Source organism: Antennarius striatus, chromosome 4 (genome assembly GCF_040054535.1).
Source record: "Antennarius striatus isolate MH-2024 chromosome 4, ASM4005453v1, whole genome shotgun sequence".
Taxonomy (NCBI): domain Eukaryota; kingdom Metazoa; phylum Chordata; class Actinopteri; order Lophiiformes; family Antennariidae; genus Antennarius; species Antennarius striatus.
Genome location: NC_090779.1, coordinates 20,421,179 through 20,444,503, shown reverse-complemented (window position 1 = coordinate 20,444,503; position 23,325 = coordinate 20,421,179). Strand labels below are relative to the sequence as shown.

The following is a 23,325-nucleotide window of genomic DNA, read 5'->3' as shown; positions in this document are numbered from 1 at the left end:
CCACCACCACCACCATTGCTCCTTACTTATATACAAACACTGTCCCTGATGTCAGAGTCAGTCATTAACAACAGACTTGCAGTAATCCTATGGGATGGGGTTAACTCTGGCTTGGTTTTAATCAGGCAGCAAAGAGGAGACTGTCAAATCCAAACTAAACTCACCATATAAACATCATTGCATATAATGTGCATTAATGGGATCTTTTGACATCATGGTAAATCCACTTATTTGTTCTTGAGCTGAAAGTGGATTTGAATGGGTATATGGAATTCCCTTTCATGTCTGCCCAGTAAATATGAAGCTGGAGATCTCAGTTTGTTGATCGGTGCTCCAGAAGATGCTGATTGGACAGATGCAGACTGGCTGGCTCTAATCTAAGTGATGAGGCAAAAGGAGACTGCTGGTTAGAGCTTCATATTTAGGCATGAATTAATATTGATCTTCTAATTTAACTCATGGCAAGAAAGAAAATAAGCATATTTCCTTAAATGTCTTGTTATCCCTTGATTATTGGAAGAGGGTGTGCTGGTTGATGGAGCCTGAGGCTATCCTATCACCCCCACTACTAGTGGAAAGTAAGTCATTAATTCTGGGGGCGTGTGTCGAGAAATCAGTTTTTTGATACAACATATATGATCCAGCGTCACTAACAGAAAAATAAGACAGGGAGAAAAATATCGATCCACCTTAGATGAAGATGAGACAGAGAGATGTTGGATCTGGGAACATCTGTGAGAGGCAGATTTAGAGATGTGTTTCGTCTGGTTCCAGTGGAATTACTATTCAATCTGGTTTCAGCTTTATTTATCCTGAGGCTGCAGAGAAGAGCATCTGCTTTTTTTTTTAAAGTTCATTAGGTCACAGCAGCTCCTTGGCTGACCAGTTTATCTATATTTACTATAATCTACTGTAGTCTACAATTCACTAATTCTTGACTGGATAAGCCAAATTGTTTTGTTAACTTGTCTTATTAAAATTCTAACTTTAGAAATGTAATCTGACACGCCGACGCGTTACAAGAAAATGGCGTTATGCATCTGATGAATCGCGACACTTCAATGATAAACTACATACTGCGTTGAAATAGAAACCCGAGAATGAAACACACACTGTGATCCCTTTGATTTTTTTTTTCTTTGCTGAATCACTGTTCTTTTACCACAAATCACTGGTGATGCATTTCTTCTAACATGAATTTTTTAGGACAAATATATCGATTTGGATGCTAAAATGAGCCGTAAACAGCTTGTGTGTGCTTCTTCAACCTCAGTTCTGAATGTTGCGCTCTGTCATTGCAAAGAAAACAAGACCAGACTCGGCTGCAGACAAACAGGTTTTTATCTCCCTGAGGACCAAGAAATTGATATAATTAAATAAAATCTACAGACATGGGCTATATGAGACTATTACACAGCAGATAAAACAGTAACTCAGAGAAAGATGCTCTCTGCACACCTGCTGCAGAGGCAGCTTTTAAACCCAACATTATGAGAGTGATGAGCATCAAACCTGATTCTTCTTTCATAAGAACTCTGAAATATTTTGACACTGTAAGATTCCTGTTTGCACAAATATATAATGTGGAATAATCTATTGAATGAAAAACATCTATGTTTGATCATATGTGGTCACTTTAAAACAAATCTGTATCTGCATTTACTTTGGTCCATTTCCTGTTTAAACACCTTAACAGACGGAGCGGTCAAACAGACGATGAAGACATGACTATTCATGATGTAATCCAGCTGCAGATAATCCAGTCATGGCTCGTTCACTGTGCCATTCTGTCTGTCACTTTACCCCTCCCTCTCACTCCCCCACCTAAAGGAAGTAGGCATGCTAATGTAAGCTATTTATCATGACCCTTGCAGTCAACACAATGGCCCTCGGGGCCACACAGAATCAGCCACCTCAGCTGACCTGAATATCAATGACATCACGTAATCTGTAAACTTTACCTTCACCTAAAAGCAACTTGCGTTCGCAAACAAATGCAGGGAAGCGACGGCGAACATGAGGCATGAATTATAAAGAGCAGCGGCGACAGCTTTTGAATTTTATGTCTCAGAATGAGTCTGTTCACTGTCAAGTGATAAGCCAGCTGTCAGGTGATGCTGTTTCTGAACCACGGGTGAAAACTTAACTCAGATATAAAAATATAAAATGATCACCAGAGGATTTAGACTTCCAAAACTGAGGATTAACACCTGTAATATTACTTGAAACCACGCTACATAAATGTGCCATTTATTTTACCAGCTGTTGTTGAGAATTTAAACATGTTGAAGTGCTTTTAAAATAGAGCGCTTGATGGTGTTTCGCTCTGCTATGGGATAGATGGGACCAGCTGAAGAGAACAGACAGCGGCGACAGGAAATTACATCTGAACATGAGAGATGTCAATGATGGGATATAATGACAAATAAACTACAGCTTAACGTGCAAAATATCGACTTTTGCTAGAGCCTCATTCTAACAGTGATGAGAAAAAAAACGCATTTAAAAGATTTGCAAAATGGAAGAATAATACTAAAAAGAAAGACCCCAAATAACAAAAGCAGTATGTGCTTCTTTAAATGCATCATGTGTGCCATAAGTGCCACACAGGCAAAGGTCAGAGGGAAGAGTGCTCAGATAAATTACTTCATGACACATCTGTGCTATACAGAAAGGCTGAGTGGTTTGTATGGAAGAGCAGAGACAAGCATTCATGGCCACATGCTCGGCTGTAAATAACTGTTATTACTGAGTGGCACAGTGCTACTTACTCCTAATGGCAAAGTCCTATGCTAAACAACAGTTCTGATATTGCAATATGAATGTCTTGAAGTCAGCCGGGACGACAGACGAACAGCATCAGATTGCAAAGACAAAAGCCTCCGAGGGAAATGCGTCGGGTAACTATGATAAATGGTCAATAAAAAGACTAAGTCATGCCTTCCCATCAACGTCCACTGTTTCCTGTTATGTGATAAGAGAATAAGAATCTATCAGCTCAACAAAGTCAACGTTCAAAGGCTGGATGGGTTTTAACTCTGATCCCCGTTCCAATGTAATTACAGTACAAGTCACATCCTTTAGGTGGATTTTAAGGTGACCTATTAAGTCACCACACAACACCACCAATGCAGTAAAACAATCAGTGAATGGAGTGTGTGCAGTGACTGCTGAGAGCTTACCTTTCTGTGGAGAGCTATCATGCTGGTGGCTGTGTGGCAAAGATGAGCTACTTAGCAGTCCGTGTCCCCATCCCCTCCAAATATGCCTACCCTGCCAAGTGTCCTAAATACTCTGCCTCATTGTCTGCCTCAGAGACGAGGTTTGTGGCTGGATGGAGGCACTCTTTCCAAGGTGCAAAAAAAAAAAAAAAAAAAAAAAAAGGCCTAATTCCCCGAGCAGGACAGGGAGCCATGCAAATGGGATACAACCGATGAAGCCTCCCTGCAGTGAGTGGGTTCCACAGAGGGGTCTTCTCTCCTCACTGTGGCCAGGCTGGAGTCTTAATCTTTTTGAACTCACACACACACATGCACTCTTAACAACCCTTCTCTCAGCAGCCCCACCTTAACCCCACCTTCCATCCCGACTTCATCTCGTGATTAGACGAGCAGAGGCCCAGATATATCATCAGTGCTGTCAGAATCACCGCTGTCGCAGAGAAAGATATTCTTTTTCTTCCAGAAAAGTGAGAAAAAAAATCCACGAGCAGCTCATTCTTCTGTTCTATTTACTGTATTTAACTGAAGAGAGCCAACGATTCTTAAGCTTTTCTTTGAAAGCCATTCATCTCCTCTGCTTCAATAGAACTAGAAATCACTCCCCTTTTATTCCCACTAACTTTTATGAAGCAATGAGAACGCTGTGTAATTTAAAGCTTATATCAATTGTGTGCAATTTGTCTGTTAAAAGTAAATCAAAACATCCAAATAAAATAAAAATATACAAATATTTCTTTGTTTTCAGTCAGTAACTATGAATAATATTTTTTACATTTGTGCAAACTTCTATGGCTTAATGATGAAGAATAAGGACTACAGCTAAATGTTAACCAACATTACCCCATTTTATAAAAAAAAAATAGCAACCAACTAAAAAGCAGCAACTAACTAACATTGAAGTATAAAAGGTATCAAAGGTATGACAAAGAAATCTTTCTTCATTATATTGGAAGAATGAACTTGAAATGTGAACACAACACTAGATAACGTATCTGCATTAAAGCATCCTTCCATGAAGTTACTCACGTAATAAAGGATTGAGTATTTTCAGCAGACAATTACAATACTAAATAATAAATAAAAGATCTTCTCCTTATATATAAGTTTGGAAAAGTTTCAAGATAACTTTCTGACTGAAAAGTCATAATTTGACCTTTTTCCGAAGGCAAAAGAAAATTGAGTTGAGCTACCCACAGTCCAACAATAAACTGAAGACATTTTACTCAGTGGCTTCCAGTTGTGATTTTATCCTGGAGTGGTGTATGGGCAGCTCTAGAAACAGGAGGTCGCCACAGTTCTACAGTTCTCACATTGTGCCTCTGGGTTGTATTAACTGAAAAAAATTAAATGAAAAAATTTCTGAGTGTTGCAGACAACAGAGGACGGGAGCAGAATTATCAGAGATGGAGCCTCATTTGGCCCACAGAAAATGATTCCATGAAGCTTTGGGTCTGAGTTACCATGTACAGTAGAAGTTGTGCTTTGAATGATTTTGTATTGCTTGCAGCCAGATCTAACAACATGATGGAAAAAGAAATTAAGATGTCAAACAGCAATTTAAAATATTAAAAAGATTGGATTTAAAGGGGCTTTAAATCTCCAGGAGGCATCCAGATGCCCTATTACCGGGCAGTCTAACTTTAGCTAATGCTCTAAGGAAATAAAATCATCTAAACTAGCTTCTAATACATTAAATTATGTCAATGAAAGAAACTGAAGAATTCAAAAATAGTCATTCTGAATGATTTAAGGCTGTAGGTAACATTACTGTAGCTTTTTGCGTCATTTTCCGAGCATGAAAAAGATTATAGAAAGAAAATGACCCTGAAAGTTGATGAGGCTTTTGACAAAAAAATACCAATGAAATCCAATACCTACAAATGTCCATACTTAACCTTCAAGTCATTAAAACTAAAAGATCGAGTCAAGAGAGCTGCGGATGATGCTTGGGACCAAAATGGATGTAATGGCTTGTTTTAGAAAAGCAATTCAGGACACTAAAAAGTCATGAGCATTGTGCGAAGAAGCAAGAAGTACCATTTCTCCATTTTAACAAGCACTCCACTGCCATTCATAAACCATGAGCTCCCTGACTAATCAAAGGTAAGGAAAATCTCTCAGAAGCACAAAGTATGTGGAGCAGGGCACAAGCTGTCATAGCGGGGCATAAGACTTGTGTCTGTCTGGCTTCATTCCTCTGACTTATTTTTTACAATTTGATTACCCAATACTTCTGACACAGCACAATCGCTCTGCATGTCGCAGACCTGCACTGCCTCCGTAGTATAGAGGCGATTGTGCTACTTCACAGTACCATGCCGATCATGATGGACATACAGTAGAATGTAAAGGAAGTCGGCGCCATTTGTGTCATCTGTTTGTAGTTCCTGGATACATGTGTGGTCACAAAAACCAGATGGGCAGGGTTTTATATTGACTGTAATACTGGAAAGTCTTGATATTTATCAGATGACACAAGGACAGACATTTGTTTGTTTTATAAGCTAATTTCAGTTTGGCTTTTTTTTGCAACTTAATTTAATAAAAAGACATAAAGACATGGAAGATATAAGCCCCAGCCTTCTTCTAATCAAAGGCCACCAAAGACGAGGTAAAAGTAGCAGCAGGTGAAAGGAGCTGATGAGGACTGCTACAAAACTGAAATCGTGTTTTTGCAAGTCCAGCAAGGTGGCTGGAAAAGCACAGGAAGGATTCAATGTCAAGTACTGAAGAAGCTGGTGTAGGAACAATCCAGGTGGGAAACAAACATAAAGTTGTTTCTCAGCCAGCAGGAAGTAGACCAAGACTTTGGGAGGCATCTGCAGTTACATGGAAGGTCATCACTTCTAGCTCGAAGTCCCATGAGAGGAAGGACTGGAGGTGACCCAATGCAAGGAAGCTGGCTGGAGGGGGATCACATGTCCGGCGTAGGTGGTATTGCAGGGCTTTGTTTAGCACTTTCAAACGTTCGACTGCATTGAGACATTTTTGGGGTCGGAGGAGGAGAAAATGGAAAACCTGTCACAGAGCAGGCTGGGAAGGCAGAAAGGAATAGCCTCTGTCTTCACTGAGGAGAAAGCAGCCACCATTAGGCAGGTGTGGCAGGGGAAATGTACCGGGGGTTATAGGAGAGAAACATCAATAACTGGTGGTCATCAGCTCCTGACCCAAATAGACCTTACAGCTGTGTGTGTTCTTCTGAATATCGGCAGAGACTAAGGTCAGAAGAATTGATCAGAATACATGATCACTTACATTTTTCGTAGCTCTTCTAAAGCATGTGACCAAAAAGGCTTACTACAGAGATTGGGGACTTACAATCTGTTCATCTGCTGTCACACAATAAATGTTTGGTCCCTTTGTCTCGTAATTGTTATCCATGTTTCACTGGTTTAATTCCCACAAGAATCCTTTTGTGTGTCTTTACTTCTGATCTGGTGCATTTATATGTGTAGCTGTGTGTGTGTGTGTGTGTGTGTGTGTGTGTGTGTGTGTGTGTGTGTGTGTGTGTGTGTGTGTGTGTGTCATTAACTCTGTCATGTTCAATGTGTTATGAACGCGTGCTACATGTTTAGAAACAGGTCAGTGAATTAAATGCACTGCACATGAATGAATTAACTTGTCTAAGAGGGCTTTCCTGCTGCTGATAATAAAACAGACAAAACTAGAGTCTTTTGGAAGTTTGAGTTTAAGCCAAAGTGAATCGTCCCCGACCTTCCTGATCCCATCCGTTCCTCAATGCCTTTTATAATGTGTTGTTGTTGTTGCTCATTGAGTCAGGAAAAGAGAATAGAAGCAGAACTGCACAACCTGTGACTGAGGAGAACAGCCCAACCGGGTCAGAACAGCTTTTGTGTGCATGTTAATATGAGTAGTGCCAAGAGATTTGGGTGAATGAAGGTACCTTAAATAGCATTCCACCTTTTTGTTGTGTCTCAGCTGGGGTAAGAGATAAAGCCAGGAAGCACAGGTGGATATTTGTATTTTATCGAATCGTATCATAACTTATTGGTTGATTGACTTAAATTATCAGATACTGCACAAACTCCAGTTGACCTAAAAAAGATTGCTCACCATGAAGTAAAGAGAAGAAGAATGAGAAAAATATCACTGATAAAGTCCCACAGCTGCATCAGGAAGAAGCGACGCTCTCAGCTATTTCAATCGGAAGACAACATCTTTGCAATTTGCAATGCAATGTTCAATTCAAGTGTTCATAGAGGTAGCTAAAAGTCAATACATTTTATTGACAAAGATTAGAACACTAGAATATTAAATTGCCCCATATTTGCATAAAATACAGGTTAAAAAATGCGGTGACAAAAAATACAAAGTTGGGAAATTATTAGAAATTTAACATGCATCCATCTTGAGTGGTAAGTGATTATTGGTTATTAGTAAAATAATAATGAAAATCACTCATACTAAGAAGATGATTGAGTAAATACATTTTCAGGGCCCTTAATGAACACATTTTTAAATTTTGAATCTGTAAGTCAACACACAGTAATCTTTTTCTTTGGTACATATTCCAGTGTCATTTATCGAATATTATTTTACACACATGGCTGAAAATGATTCATCCATCATCATTACTCACTGATCATAAAACCTTTTGCATATGCACAGCTGGATGCCAAGTGAAAGTGAGGGGAAATGTGTCATACCGCTGTTGATTGTAAAGGCCCAGTGACATAAAATCATTCATAGAAAGTAATTATGTAAAGGTCAAAGACTCGCATTATACTTCGGTACAGTTGTGAAGCAGCTGCTGAAATGGAAAAACACTCACCACGAGAGATAGTTCCAACACTGTTTGAATACTTGTGGTTAATAAACCCAGCATACATGGATGAACAAAGCATATATAGGGCACAACATTATCATAGCATGCGTAGTGATGAAATGAGACCACTGGACGACCCAATAAGCGACACTGTGCATACAGGACAAATGGCTCGGTTGAGGCTTGATGAATAAATCACAGTGGTCATGTGACATGTCATACAAAAAGGGAAGACTGTAAGCGATGAATATTTAATGAATGGAATGGTCGATCATACATGAAAATACTGTCTCAGGTAAGAAAAAGGTAAACATGACAAGACACTTGCATGATGCACACATGGAGACATTCATGCACAAAAGAGGTAACACGACATCACAGACATAGAAACTCACTACCCTTCTACTTAAAACATGTTACAGAATAACAGGCGCATGTATAGTTATCACACACAAACACACACACACATACAGTATACACACACACACAGCCATGATGCTTCAGTGAGTTCATCCTTTCAGTGTGCAGCACTGCAGTGTTGGGGTAGGATGTTTCATTCTGAAAAGCTGATAATGAGCTGTTCCCTCTGCAGGAGACAGAACCAGCAGAGCTGAGCTGTGCTGGAGAAAACACACACACACACACACACACACACACACACACACACACACACACAGACACACACACACACACACACACACACACACACACACACACACACACACACATTCAAAAATAACCCACAAGAAGCTAACAAACTTCTTGACTCTCCATTCTGCTTTGGCTCCTCCACACAGCATATACAGTACATAAAACCGAACAGAGAGCCCACTCCGCCACCCACCTCTGTTCGTGAACACACAGCCCTGAGGTGCATTCAGAGCCACCCCAACACGCCTGCAGTTACAATCCCTTTAGCATTGGCACAGTGGAGTCGGCTGCATATCTCTCTGCCACAGTGCGCCTCAGGATAAACTGCTAGTCAGCTGGTTAGCAACTGCCTTCATGGCATCCTGCCCTGTTGTATCACAGACGCTCAGTGGCACAGAAGTCCCTTCCATCAGTCTCATATAAACACACACACACACACACACACACACACACATACACACACACACACACACTTATATACACCCTCGCATAAACATTTAGCTCACAGAGCTGCCCAGCTGTGACCTCGCATCACACTGGAGGAGGAGGAACGGGAGCATGAGAGTGAAGCGGGAGAGGGAGGGCGGAGTCGCAGGAAGGAGAGTGATCACAGGTTATGGCAAGAAAGTATTTTAGCCACAGTGTGGAGGATGGAATTACTACAGTAAGGAAGAATATGCAAGAATATCTCATCAGAAGAGACTGCAGAAAAAGATATACATGCCCGAAGGTTACAGGGGTGACAGAAACTGGAGGAGGGAGGGAGGAAAATGTTTAACGCTGATGGCTGTGAGGGCTACGGCCAATCACAGCAGAGGAGCTGTGAGAAGACCTTTGACTTCGTCCGCATCTCTTCATCCCCGAAACTCACCCCCCTCATCGAGTGGGACTGCTCCACCCATCTTTACTTCCCCTGTCCTGACATTCATCCTTCCTGTATTTTCCTCCTATTAATCCAGGTCTACCAGCCCTGTCTTTGACTCTTCAGTTATGCCCCCCCCTCTTATATTCTATCCTTACACTCCTCCTCTCCTCTCATCCAGAACAGATATTTTTTTAGGTATCTACTTCCTGTATCGGGCCCAGTGTCCCTGGAGCCAGTCAGGATGTATTGATTCCTGCAACAGAAGAGTCATCAAGGACGGGATAATAAGGTTTGGAGAGTTTTCCCTCATTCTTCCCTCCCCCATGGGAAAACAGTTCATCTTTTCCTGTCCTTTATTGACAATCCAATTAGAAAATGGAAACACTGGTTTTGAATTGGGATTGTTTTTAATATGGATGGGTGAGTAAGTATGACGGTTTTCACGTGTGCTACATTAAACAACAGCAAACAACAAAAATAAGACAATGCTATAGTTTCAGCTTGAAGAACTTAGTTTTGTAGAAAGTAACATACACAAGTATGATATAAATACTTTCTCCTCTTGGCTGTCTATATGTGGCACAACCCGATGCGTGTCATCAACATCAGGGCTCATTAGGCGAGATCTCCTCCCTATGATGAGGGTACACTGCCCCTCCTTTGACCCAGGCCTCCATTTATAGGTCAACGTGGGCATTCAAGTGACTGATGTGAGTCATGCATACAATGCTGCTCTTTTTAGGACCGGACAAACAATCACTCATGCCTTACAGCGTTGAGACATAACAATATCCAGCACAATAAGGATTAACAAAAATACAACTGTGGTGAAATCCGTTGTTCACTTCACACAAGCACTTTCTATGCAGTTAGGAGTTTTCATTTGAAGAGTCGCTGCGCTCTCCTGGGTGCTTCTATGGGCGCTGCATCTTGAGGAACACGGGGAGGGTGTCACTAAATAGGGCAATTTTCATGCTCGCTGAACAAAACCCATACAATATAACGTGGGCGTCTGGATGTAAAGAGACAAGCGGAAATATGTCAAGAAAACAACTTTTGTAGTCTACATGATGAATATGGAATGTAGCTGCTGTTAATGGAAAGACTTTTCCTGGAAGTGGACATATTCCAGATTATAGAACACTTCAACGCCTAACAGTAAATATTTTAAAAATCATGTGGAATAAGTGCTAAATTTACAACACTTATAAATCAAATTGGAAATTTAAAACTCATAGAACTCAATATTAAAAAAACTATAACCCTGGACTAAACTCCACCTTCCCGTCAAAATATTGACTTCTTGCCAAAGTGTTGTCTCCAACGAACGAGCCTGTGTGAAGTAAACCTGCTTCTGACTGGAATATTGGGGCATACTTTCAGTAACATGGTGTTGTTACATCAAAGCTTTATGCAGTATTCATGAGAATGGACTACAGTAGCATCGCTAATATTACTCCTGACTTTTATTTGCATACACACACACACACACACATACACACACACACAAAGGCAGAAACCCAGAGAAGTCGGCCAATGGGGGCAAAATTCCTTTCGCCTTCTGGCAATCTCTGAGTCTGAGATATGAGCTTTTTTTTTCCTCTAGTGGAAAAAAATAGGTCTGACACTTAATTAGCAAATAAGGTCACACAGCAGAGAAGCCAGGTCCCATATTTGTGTCCCCCACTGTCCTGGAGATTTGACACCCTCCCCCTGTTTTTCTCTCTGCGTTGAACTCGGATAGAAACAAATAGGATGTCTTTCCCTTTGCCAATAGAGGGGTAACCGCACTCTGAATATCTGGGGGTCTGTTAATTATTATGGTACATCAAAGCATTAAACCCAATCATGGAAAACATTCAACTAAACGCCCACTCACTCCTTCTCCTCCTCATAAGCATCATCTTACCGCTGGGACTGTTCTGTCTTCATTATCCACGTCTGCTCAGACTGTTTGAGCAAACTGCAGGTGAGAAGGTTTCAGCGGTTGAGTTTTGAAGCGGGGATTATTAGCAGACAGAGCCTTTTTTAATGTGTGTAACGGCTGTAATTTTTACCTTCCTCCTCAGAAGCTTGACACACAATTACAGAAGGAAAAAAAATCCTCTCTACACACTGCTTCAGTTTTTTGCTTTCCTTTAGCTTCGTCATTGTATGCTGGTGGGTGGGAGTGGGTATAAATGAGTAGTATGTTTCAAGTCAGCTGAAGGGTGCAATGTTTCCTCGCCTCCATGCTTCAGTGGACTATTTCTTCAGCAATACTGATTGTAAAATGTCACAAAAAACTGTACCATCGAAGACTGTGAGAATATAATGACTATTAACACACAATGTAAGTCAGTGACAGTCACAGGGTAGACAGGTTGCTTATCACTGTGAGTGTCACAGCGACAGCTTTGTGGATGTGGACGAAACACCGTCCAACAGTTCATGACGAATCATCTGATTATTGCTTCACTTGTATTAAGATACGCAAAGCAATGTCTGGGAAATGAACCCACTAAGAAATAAATCAATGTATTTTCTCGGTTAAATTTGAGTAGGGGAACTGGATCAATCACAAAGTATTGATTTATTAATACAGGACTGATACCTTGATATTGCTAGAGCAATCAATGACACCCCATAATTAGGATACATTCAGGAGGAGTTTCCCACAGTTGATCTGGTTCTTTTTACAACTGTGGTAAAGAAGCCTTTACCAAAACTGATATGGCTTTTGCTCAATAAAAATTTTTTTTTAATTCTGTTATAAATTTCCTGCAAAGAAAGAGTCTTTGCTGCCATGAGACAATCTTACAGAGCTACCGTTGGTCTTGTTTAATGACCCTAAATTACTGCTTTAAGGAAAGTAGCCATATTTTGACTGCTTGATTCTAGACCAGTACATTCTTCCCCCTCCTTTCACAATCAGCAGTGCCTCAAACAGTGTCTGGTTTTATTCAACGATAGGTTTTGTTTTGAGTTTTTTTTCTTTTCTTTTTTTTTTGTTTTATTGAAATGAGTCTGCCCTGCAGGGAAACCTGCAGTCAAAGCTCTTGACACACTGTTAGAAAAAAACAGACGCTTAGTAAAAACAGGCCAGGCCATCAGTTGATTAATGCACTGGACGTGTTGAAGCTTTAAGAATGATAATTTAAGTTAATGATATCATTAACTTCCAATTCCACCATAGCTTTGCTGCAGAAAGCAGCCCAATCGCTGAGGGCAGTAATGCACAGTCTGCAGCATTAAAGAGCTCTGCAGCTATTTGTTTACTTCTATTCTTTCTGTTTGTATGAATTTCTCTGTGAGGCAGATGTGGAGAGATATCAGAAAACAGTAGGAAATGAGAAGAGACACAATTCCCCTGCCACCGAGTCTCTGAGCAAAGTTGTTGTCTATCTAGAATACATCTAGGCCACACAGAGGCCTCAAAAGATCTGTGGGGCACCGGAGACATGCTGAGCTATTTACTTTAGTAAATTATCACTCAGCACCACCAATTTAATTCTAAATGAAATATTGTAATTCCAAGTTAAATAGGAGAATTTAAATACATCTCAATCAACGAGTAACTAGTAGTCAAGTAGAGCAAGGAAACAAAAAATAAAATATCAGACCAACAACATTATGAAGATTCTGTAGAATGGGACTACAAATCTTTCTTTATGATCTTACTCAGGGCTGTACAGTTCAAACAAGAGGCTCAGACATCTCCTCCAGAGTTGAAACTACACCAGACAAAGCCTCCTCTGTGAATGCGATGATTGCCGTACTGTATTAGTCTTCCCCAGTGCTTGACACCAGCACCATGCATATTTATGTATTCTGTACATAAACTTTATAAACTGTTTCTTTATTGCATAAGTATTAACAAGAATGGTGAAGAGGTTTATGCTCCCGAAGTACATGTAGTATGGTCCCAGTTCCGGTTTTCCCTCCTGTCCTCTCTATCCTGGCTTTGCTCCCACTCAATCCACTCATTCCAGTCACCTGTGTCGATACAGCCACCTGATTCCCTCTCTAATCCACCTTCTTAAGCTCGGCTCAGACCTGAGTTCACTGCCAGATTGTTACCAACCATTCTCAGTCTTCAAGTTTCTTGGAGTTTTTGAGATGTTGTGTGTTTCCTGGGTTTTTGTTTGCCTCTTGGACTTTGCCTGTTGGTCTGCTCATTGCTCTCCTCAGAAACTTGTTGTAGGATTTTCTTTGTTATTCAATTAAAACTATGAATGTGAGCTTCTCCTCTGGTGTTCTGCATGTGGGTCCTAACCCTAACCCATCTGGACTACAACCCTCCTCCACCACCACCACGTTCCATCCATTCATGTTCATGTCTCCAGACTGCAGTCATTCGTGTTTAAGCGGAGTACACAGCCACAGTCAGACGGCCTGGAGGAAAGGGATGTGTTCCGACTGACAATGAGCTGTGCCTGGGAAAAGACCTGAGTCATCTGGTGCATTTTTGGCAGAGTCACACTATGTGATCTTGGCCCATGACATACAACAGGTGCATTTCAAGAGCGCTCAGATCACGATGCTGGTCCAGGATCAACCGTGTTGATGATTCAGATAGTTGGATGGGATTGCTTCACCAAACAAAAATCTTTTTTAAAAAAACAAAACTGATTTTTTTTTTACGAGTGTCACCACGAGGTCCAGAAAAAGTTTTCTTTCACTCAGATGACTTTATTTTTGGAAATCATCTCTTCAAGGTCATAATACAGTCAGTGAACAGCCTTATGGAGAGATGCAGCTCGCATACTGGCCCTTGCAACCACATGGTTTACAGCATTTCCAATAAAGCTTGTTTTCCATCAAGCCCAAAAAACAACTCTTCATTTATTATGCTTGAAACAGATGCTTCTGATTGACTGTCCTCAGTCCTCACAGGAGCCTCTGGCTTACATTTGGGTTTTACAGATGCCAATGCTGAAGATATAAAAGTAGCATTGACTCAATATCATTGTGTCCTATAGTAGTTATTATAATATTTCATGAAGGATTTAGTGATAGTGAAGATTCTTTTACATTTAATTCATATTTAAATTCTCTGTAATTTCAACATTTGACATTTTAAGAAACTACAAGCTGCTCTGCAGACGAGATCAACAAAACTCTACCATCTGGAACAGGGAGACATTCGGTTTAGCTTAGCATTAAGACTAGAAGCACAAATAAATGGCCAGTCTGACTCTAACTGAAGGTAATCTGACATCATGGGACTATCACTGGGATGTCAACAGGAAATCGCTGCATCAGCCTGAGACAAACACTGTAAACAACACAATGTCAGTCTTACCTTTTATGAGGGAAATGCGATTCATCAAATTGTTCAGATTGGCGCCTAATACCATTTCAGGCATTCATTTTATGCAACCTTTTCATTTCATTGTAAGGGAATCACATCATACTCGGGTTGGTTATGGGTCAACGTGAATGACATTAAATCCTCCAGCAGTCTCTCATCATGTATTGGTTTCCATCCCCCTCTTCAGTCCCATGAAGGAGCAGTGTTTTGCTTTTGCCTCATTGTCAGGGGAATTAAGGAAAGTACAATCCCGCCTCCTTCCATCCATTGTGGATGTGTGTTCGTGAGTGTGTTTTGAGTGTATGTGTGTGACGCTGTGTCCTTCACACTGTCTGTCCCCCACACACTGTGGCTCTCTGTGTGCAGTATGACTGGAGCTGTGTGTTGAAGATAAGGGTATTTGAAAAAAAAAAAAGATTTGATGCTTTTTCCCAGTCAGATTCACCTCTGGGTGCCCTTTCCTTTACTCACTGCCATTACACCTTCTTCATGAATAATCCAACCAGTGACACCGGCCACTTTACTGCTGACACATGTCACCACAGGACTCACACACACACACACACACACACACACACACACACACACACACACACACACACACACACACACACACCTGCCAAGCCCTACCGAACAAATGCTATATTGATATGCGCACGGAATATTTTTTTGCATGGAATATTTTTCAGATATTTTGAGTCAGTCAGGAAATTGATGCTCGGTTTATGCAGCCAGTAATGAGAACTGAAAGGTTGTTATCTTCACTCATATCTTCATTATATCCCTGTTTCATGTTCATACAAATGTGTCCACGGCCAGGCTGAAATATCCCATGGAAGATGAGGAGATTTGAAATGAGGAAGCTATCTTCCACGACTCTATCCAGCTCTGTCTGCCTCTTTCTCTGAAATGAACATGTTATTTTTCATTTGGTTGTATCATCCGCTTCAATTTACTGGCGCAACATAAAAATTGCATGAATTATGTCGCCAACATGAATCATCAGATTGCAGCAGACGCTGTTGTAAACTATGCCAAGGAAATATCTGCAACATAGATTTTACCCAAGAACTGTAAATGTGTAAGTAATGAACGGGTAAAACAGATTGTTCAGATCTGACTAATGATATATGGTAAAAAAAAACAACAGTCTTTCGTCATGAGACAATTTGCGGTCGCCTGTCAGCTCAGAAGCCAATAGCTGCTGGTCTAAGAGAATATACGACACAAGTAGCTTGTGAGTTTGACATGGCAGTATCCATAAAGGTACAATGCATTGCCCCGACATGTCAGTTGACCGATCGAATCGATTTTTTGCAAAGAGTAAACTGCTGGATGGCAATGGCAACATGCGTGTTGTTTGACCCCTTTTCTCTTTACCCAATAGCTTTGCAACACGAGGGTCGATTTGAGATCCTCTGAGATAATCCAGGGGGAGCACGTCTGTCAATGAGACATGGGAAAGCAACCTGTTTATCCTACATTGAATGCTAATGTCGCCTAGATCAATGGAATCTTCATGTTGAGATGCAGCAAAGGAGCCAAGATCTTGGTGGACTGACCAACGGAAAACCAAAACACCGCTAGCAAAGCAAGAGAACAGGAGTAGCCCAGAGCCTGTTACCAGCCACAGCTTTTATTTCTGGTTACACTGACAGACAGCATGAAAGGAGAGGTCGCATGTTTTGTTCTTTTTCTGTTTCTCTATATCCAGGAAACCCACTTGCTTCCCTCTTTCTCCTGATGCCTTTCTCCCTGTGCCTTTTCCGTCGCCAGCCAGCTGAAGTGAACAACAAGCATTCCAAATGAGCATTGAATCAATATAGACAGAAAGGCTTCACTCATAAGTTAGCATTAACCATCAATCAGCCGGTTCATAAGGGAGAACAGCGTATCCTTCTGATGTTTCATTAATTATGTGAGTGAGGATCTCTATGTAATCTACAATATCCTGGAAATTACTGCATCTTGCAGTTAGGAATATAGTGCATACAGTATTATGTTCAAAACTATGAAAATGGTGCATATTTCTGAAAGTCTCTGTGTCAAAAAAAGTCTAACTCCAACAGAAAGAGACAGATGAGTATGTATTGATTGTGAATAGTCTCAGTAGAAGCATTGCAGGTAAACAAGCAGAGAGAGATTGAATAATGGGCCTAGCAATAGCTCTTGCTGAGGCTCCTAGCACTATGCTTCCCATCTTTGCCAAACATAATGGGATTTCTTGGGTTTAAATGCACTTTGCTCACTCCGTAAAGCCAGTAGGAAGCTAAACTATTGATCCACAAACAATTTAGCTGTCCAGTTGTCCAGAGAAAGGGAAAACAGGACGCCCCTAAACGTATTATGAAACTTCCCAAGAGCCTGACCCCTTCAGTATTCGCTCCACGTGCCAGAAGCCCTTCGCCTTTGGGTTCTCTCTTCGATTATCCTCCTATCCAAGCACTTCCTACCAACACAGTCCCTGCCATATAAGACTAGCAGTGAGCCAGTTAAAGCGCTAGTCTTCTTGACTCAAGTTTAGTCAAACAGGATGGCATTAGTGTCTGTATTTCCCATTTAGATGCATCCATCATGCACTGAAGTAGCATGATAAACATGGAGGTGAAAGACGGTGTATAAGCACCGGACAGAGGCTTTGTTTGTGAGTCTTACATGCTGAACTAGCATGTAGATGAAGGTTCCTGCCTCGTGCACATGCTCCCAGCACCTAGCAACAGGCCTCGCTCAGAGGCCTCAAGAGTGGCTCGGCCCCAAAGAGGAAGACGCTTTCATACCTAATTGGACAGTTCTCTGTACAATCAGGCTGTGTCTGTATCCCCAGTACTGTAAGATAACAGTGCAAGCCATTGAAACAGCATTAAGCTTTCACAATCCCAGGATAAACACAGATTAAATGGGATTAAGTCCTAAACAATGCTGTCCATTACTGAGAGCATCAATGATGAGGGCTTCAGAAGTGATCCAATTTTTAGAATGACAATGAATACTATTTTTAATATTAAGACAATGGAACAAATTATTCAAAACTGTTACCTTACCTTTACAGTTTTCTGTAAATAGTGAAGTGTTTTGTTTTGGGGGGTTTTTTCAATTCTCAACAGAGGAGGCATTCTTTGTTGACAACAACAAATGTTATTTACATTTGAATATTTAAATCTGGCTAATATGCCAGCAAAAGTTAAATGAAGTTTCATTTATCATTTTCATTTATGTCATTTCTTACAAAACCAAAACGCGATATTGATTTCTACAGTAACCAATCTATCAGTATCCTCCCACAAAGGTGCAAAAATAAATGGCTGAAGCCTCCTGGATGAAAAGCCAGTCCACTGTAAAACAATATTTGTGATCAATAAAATGAGTAAACCGATTCCCTCGTGGTAATGTGACACTTTGAGGAATAGTTTAATTAAGTACCGTTCACATCAAGATGCTTAAAACTGACTCCTTAATTTGGGATAGTTGTCCTCTGAACTTGTTGACCTCACAATCTTGTTACTTTTACTCCTTATCATCATTAAAAACTAATCACTTTAGTAATGACTAAGAACAAGCAAACTGTAATTAAATATCCGATGGGCAAATGAAACATAACATTACCGTGGAAATTAAAGGCATCCTAGTGAAGTAAGATAAGGTTTGCCAGGCTAATAAGAAAATAAACTATTTTCCTTGCATGCATTGTAATGAAGTCAAATATTATCTGAAACACTTCAAAATGCTGTTAACAGAAATGTGCCCCCGGAAGGAGACACATTTGTAATTTCTTTCCAATTGAGTTCATGAATCCCAAAAGACTTGCTTTGATTGTAAAATCTAAAAATATCTTAATAGAAAGAGAGAAAAAAAATCTGTCACATCTAACCTAAATACAGATTTGAATCATTCTTAATGCGACTATAATAATGTCTCAAACTCATTCGAATAAAGTCAGTGTTAAAAATTGTTAGACAATGCCAGCAGGTGTAAAACAACAAAATCAGACCTGAATCTATCACTTCCATCCTATCAGTGACTTATTCAATAAGCCAATCTAAAGAATAATTATAATTTGGATGAGTTTAACTCTCCCCAATAGACAAAACAAGCCCTGTTGGTGAAAATGAACCCCGATGATGACGCTGATCAGTCGACCTGCTTCCTCCGTGAGCAGCAAGTGGAGATATCGGACCTTTTCTAAATATCACCTGCATCTCAGACACGCATTGTCTTAATGGAAATGGAGTAATCTGATTTTGAATTAGGTATCACTCCAGAGTTAGTCACCAAGATACTCTATCAACAGACAAAATCACAATTAGATGAAGGGAAAAGATTAAATGTTCTGTGATAAAAGACACTTAAAGTTATAAATTGATGGGAGGGTTGTATTTTGATGTTTTTACAATTGAGCCATTGCTTTAAAGGCCTTCTTTTTTTTTTACCTTGTCATGAATAACATGATCTCTAGTGTTATAAATAGACAAAAAATACAAACAGTTGATATCAAACAAGTGTGTTTCTATATTTAGCAATGAACTGTATTTGTTTAAATCAGCAAAAACCCATTTTTAAAAGCTGCACTTTATACTAGATTTGGAAGATGTTAAAGAACGAGCAGACAAAACAGACAAATTACACAATTACGCACAATTAAACATCTTAAAACTATTATGATTGAGTAATTACTCTTATAAGTTTGTTATAAGAAGTGATGAAACAAGAAAAAGGCCTCAGACATGGAGATTAGAGGAAAGAAAACCTTATCCAGTTAAACACGGTGGGTGATTTGAAGGGAACATCCTGCACATATAAGACAATGTAAGGCGCTTAAAAGATACAGCTAGCTCCTAATGTTCATGGGTGAATTAAGGTTTCAACAAAACGATTTTGCTTTTTTATCATATTGTTAATTTCTGGGATTATTGTTATGGAATATCCAAAAAAAAAAGCCATTTTTCTACACGTCAGAAAAGAAATGGAGACGTTCTTACATATATCGGAAGCTGTGTTTGACATTATTCAAATCACCAGAATGACAGACAAGTGATACCAAAAATATTCACTGTGCTTATGAGATCTTTCCATTTCACTCCATCTTAGCTCAAATGGGTCACATGCAGGCGGAGGGTCAGGGTGCCGTCCACGGTGGGAAAATTAACACCACGTCTAACACAACTCCAGCGGTCATGCAGTCAAAGATGGCAGATTGAGACTGAGGCCCTTTCTCCTCCTCAGGCATGAACAGAGGAGAGGTCTGTCTCCAGGCAGACACAGGACGCATCATGTCTCTGCCTCAACGCCGTACCATTAGTGGGTCTCACTATTGATCGCTGGCATGTAAATTGCTGAGCAACGTAAAGGAAGAATCGAGACGATGTTTTGTCAGCAGGACGGCGAGAAGCACTTACATTCACAATGAAGACAGCCTCGACAATAAAGGCTGGTGTTTCTTTACAAATATGTTCATGCTTGTCCGTCTCGTCTCGCTCATTCACTTTAACAATGAAACAAATTTACAAGACCTGTCTCCTCCAGAGTGGCTGACGCGACATTCAGCATTGCAGAACAACAACTAGATAACTACCCCTGTGGCTGCCAAATGCAGCGGTGCTTATCAGTTAACTGCCTTTTAAAATCATCTGACAAATCTACCCTTTTCCCTTCAGATCATTCCTTGAGTCTTTGCCCATGAGTTTGATGCCCATCAATTGGAAGGACATCTTGAAAACGAAATCTCTGATGGCAAAATTCCAGAGATCTGCTTCGAGCACTGAACTCATGCACCTTTGACCACTACAAAGCTACCCAGACATGGAAAACAGAAGAACTTTTCTAAGGTTCTCCAACCCCCCACCCCAACCCCCCAAAAAAACGAACACAAGCACAAAAGTGCACTAAATATATTAGCATTTTTTTAAAAAAACTATTCAAATCAAGAATCAGATGAGCAAAAAGACTCACTATCCTTCTCATGTTCAGAAATGAAGCTGACTGAAGGGAAAGCAGGAAGCTGAATGATATTACAAATGAGCTTCTAAAAGCTTCACAGAACATCTTAGTGTACAGTGTTATATGGAACTTCATCATGCACACATTGCAAGCCATTGGAACTCAGCCTGCTATAAAAATTTCTGAATTCTTCATTGCACATTTATCCTTGTAGAACAAGAGAGGTAAGTTAAGGCCTTGCATGCAGTAGGTTAGCCTACTTCTGAGCAAAGTAAAATCATTCACCTAGTATGAAGGAGCGTCCTCAGGGTGCATGCAGGATGGCACTGAATGCATTAGCAACAAGCTTACAAGATTCATAAAGTGCTCCACGTGACTGGCGGTTTCAGAATCCCTCCTGACATGTTCTGCAACTGATTCATTCAGAAGTCAGGACAAACACACATTGAAGAATCAAACACACTGCACCAAGAGTGTAAAAAATTAAAGTTAAAACCTATTAATGCAGGGATCTGGAGCAGAAAGAAGACATCCATCAGCTGGTCTGAAGTTAAGCACATTTATATATATAGAAAACAAATATTCATAGACATGCACTAATACGACCCCACCGAGACAACGAACCCAAAACATCAGGTGTGGATTCGATTAGCTGCAGCCATAGCTATGGCAAAACAACAAAAAGTGCTGTAGTTTTATGTTATCGATCACATAATGTAAGCCATGTTGCTTTAAAGGGTACTCTGCTGCTCCTACTGAATCTGTGCACCAATCCATGCACTCAATCTGTTATGAAAACTTTGGCAGTGCTCTATCTAATTACTCGATGTGATGGAGAGATCAGGCAGGCAAAATTAGACTAGCAAGCAGAAAGACTGTAAAGATGTCCCACTCAATATAGATGCAAAACAACCATGTAATGTTGTAAATATCCAAATATAACATCCTTGACTTTCTCACCTTGAAAAAAATGGATGGTAACAATCTATGACAACAGTCGCAATAGATATCTATTAAATTTGCAGTCCTGCATATTTGACTTTGTCAACTCTGACTTACAAAATATTGCATAGTGGGAGAAAAACCACATTGATTCTGATCTGACTCTTCATCCTGCTGTCACATCAGCGGGAATCAGATACGTATCTGATCCAGAAACATATGAAGGATTGAGTTCACAACGCCTGCCATTTATTCTGAGCAGATGTGGTTATCTCTTATCCAGCGCTAATGACAACTGTCCTGCCAAACAACATGCAAAAAATTTTTAAAAAGACATGTTTCCATGAGTCACTGTTCAAACTTAAATGGATGCACTGAAAGCAACTGTTGGCATGACATGCTGCTCTGGAGGAAAGCAAACATTTCATGTCAAGCCGCCTTGTTGCTGTCATTTCTGTTCACTGTACATCTGTACTTGCTGTTAAGAACAACAATCAGGATGGCTATGAATCAAAAAAAAAAAAGAAAAAGAAAAGACATAAGGCTGCATTCAGATTGTTCATCTTCATGCTGGAGTCAGATATGGGCCATCGTTGCCTGCAATATTACACTTCTATTTTAAAACCTTGTTGCTTCATCTTGTAGTAAAAATGAAGGACACCGGTTTGAGCATCCTTCAAGTGCGTCTGACAATCCGTGCGCCTTACTTTGACAACACGTAGCATCGGTAGTTTGTCTCCATTGAAGCAGCCTGGCGAATCAGGACGCGCCCATGTCATCCTCTCCTGCAGCTGACATCCTGACAGAATTGCGCTGCAATGGGCCATTATTAAGCAATCTACCGGTGAAGATGACAGAGCCGAACTATATGCCTCCATCAGGCGCTGCACTAATGCCAGGACATGGGTTTTAGTTCCGCCCTAGATGAAAGTGTTTACAGTCGTCTGGTGCTTCCTTAATCTCTTGGCTGTCAAGCAGGCGGCACTTGGAATCATCGGTATGTGCTGCGCTATTGGGTTATGGCCTCCAGCTTGGTTTAATTAATACCGAATTGAATACTCAGACTTAATACTATAAGTATAGAAGTGCCAGATGATACCAAAAGACATCACAAACAGTATTACTGCTCAGTGCAACGGGCTACATTTTGTAAAGGATGCGCATGACAGGATTTGCAGCAGATCATGTAACATCACCTCCACCGTGCTACACTACATGCCAAATATTGCGCACACGTTATCTCAGAATCTGTCACAGCCACATAAAAATGCAGTACTGAAATCGGTACAAATTATGCATCATGAGGGACCGAGGGAGGGAAAGGCTATGGGGGGGGGGGTTGGGGTGCATACGCGCCATCCCATCCGCGCGTCCCAGTCAGTCAGTCTGTTGTAAACAACCCTGATTTGCCAGCTGTTAACAGGACGTCTTCTCTGGAAATAAGCTCAGTCAGCGTTCGGTTCCAATGAGCAGCCTCCTTCCGGGGTGTTCTTACCTCCCGCGGCGGCCGAACGCGTCCGTCGGTGCGTCCTTCACGATGCTCACACCTGCTCAGCACCGCTTCTCCGGGCGCTCAAGAGCTGGGAAAGGAGCTGACGGAGCAGCGGTCCTGGACCCGTGGATTGGATGAGGC

The 23,325-nt window shown here is 40.7% G+C and overlaps 1 protein-coding gene across 3 annotated transcripts in view; it reads right to left on the bottom strand.

Moving 5' to 3' along the window:
• LOC137593896 (contactin-1a-like) overlaps positions 1-23,325 on the bottom strand; it is a 49,399-nt gene extending 26,074 nt beyond the window's left edge. For 2 of the 3 annotated variants that reach the window (XM_068312988.1, XM_068312990.1), the window contains exon 1: positions 23,188-23,325. The gene's annotated coding sequence lies outside the window, so the exon portion shown is untranslated. Of the gene's footprint in view, positions 1-3,182; positions 3,572-23,187 lie in introns of those variants that run through there. The other variant, XM_068312989.1, reaches the window with a different exon arrangement.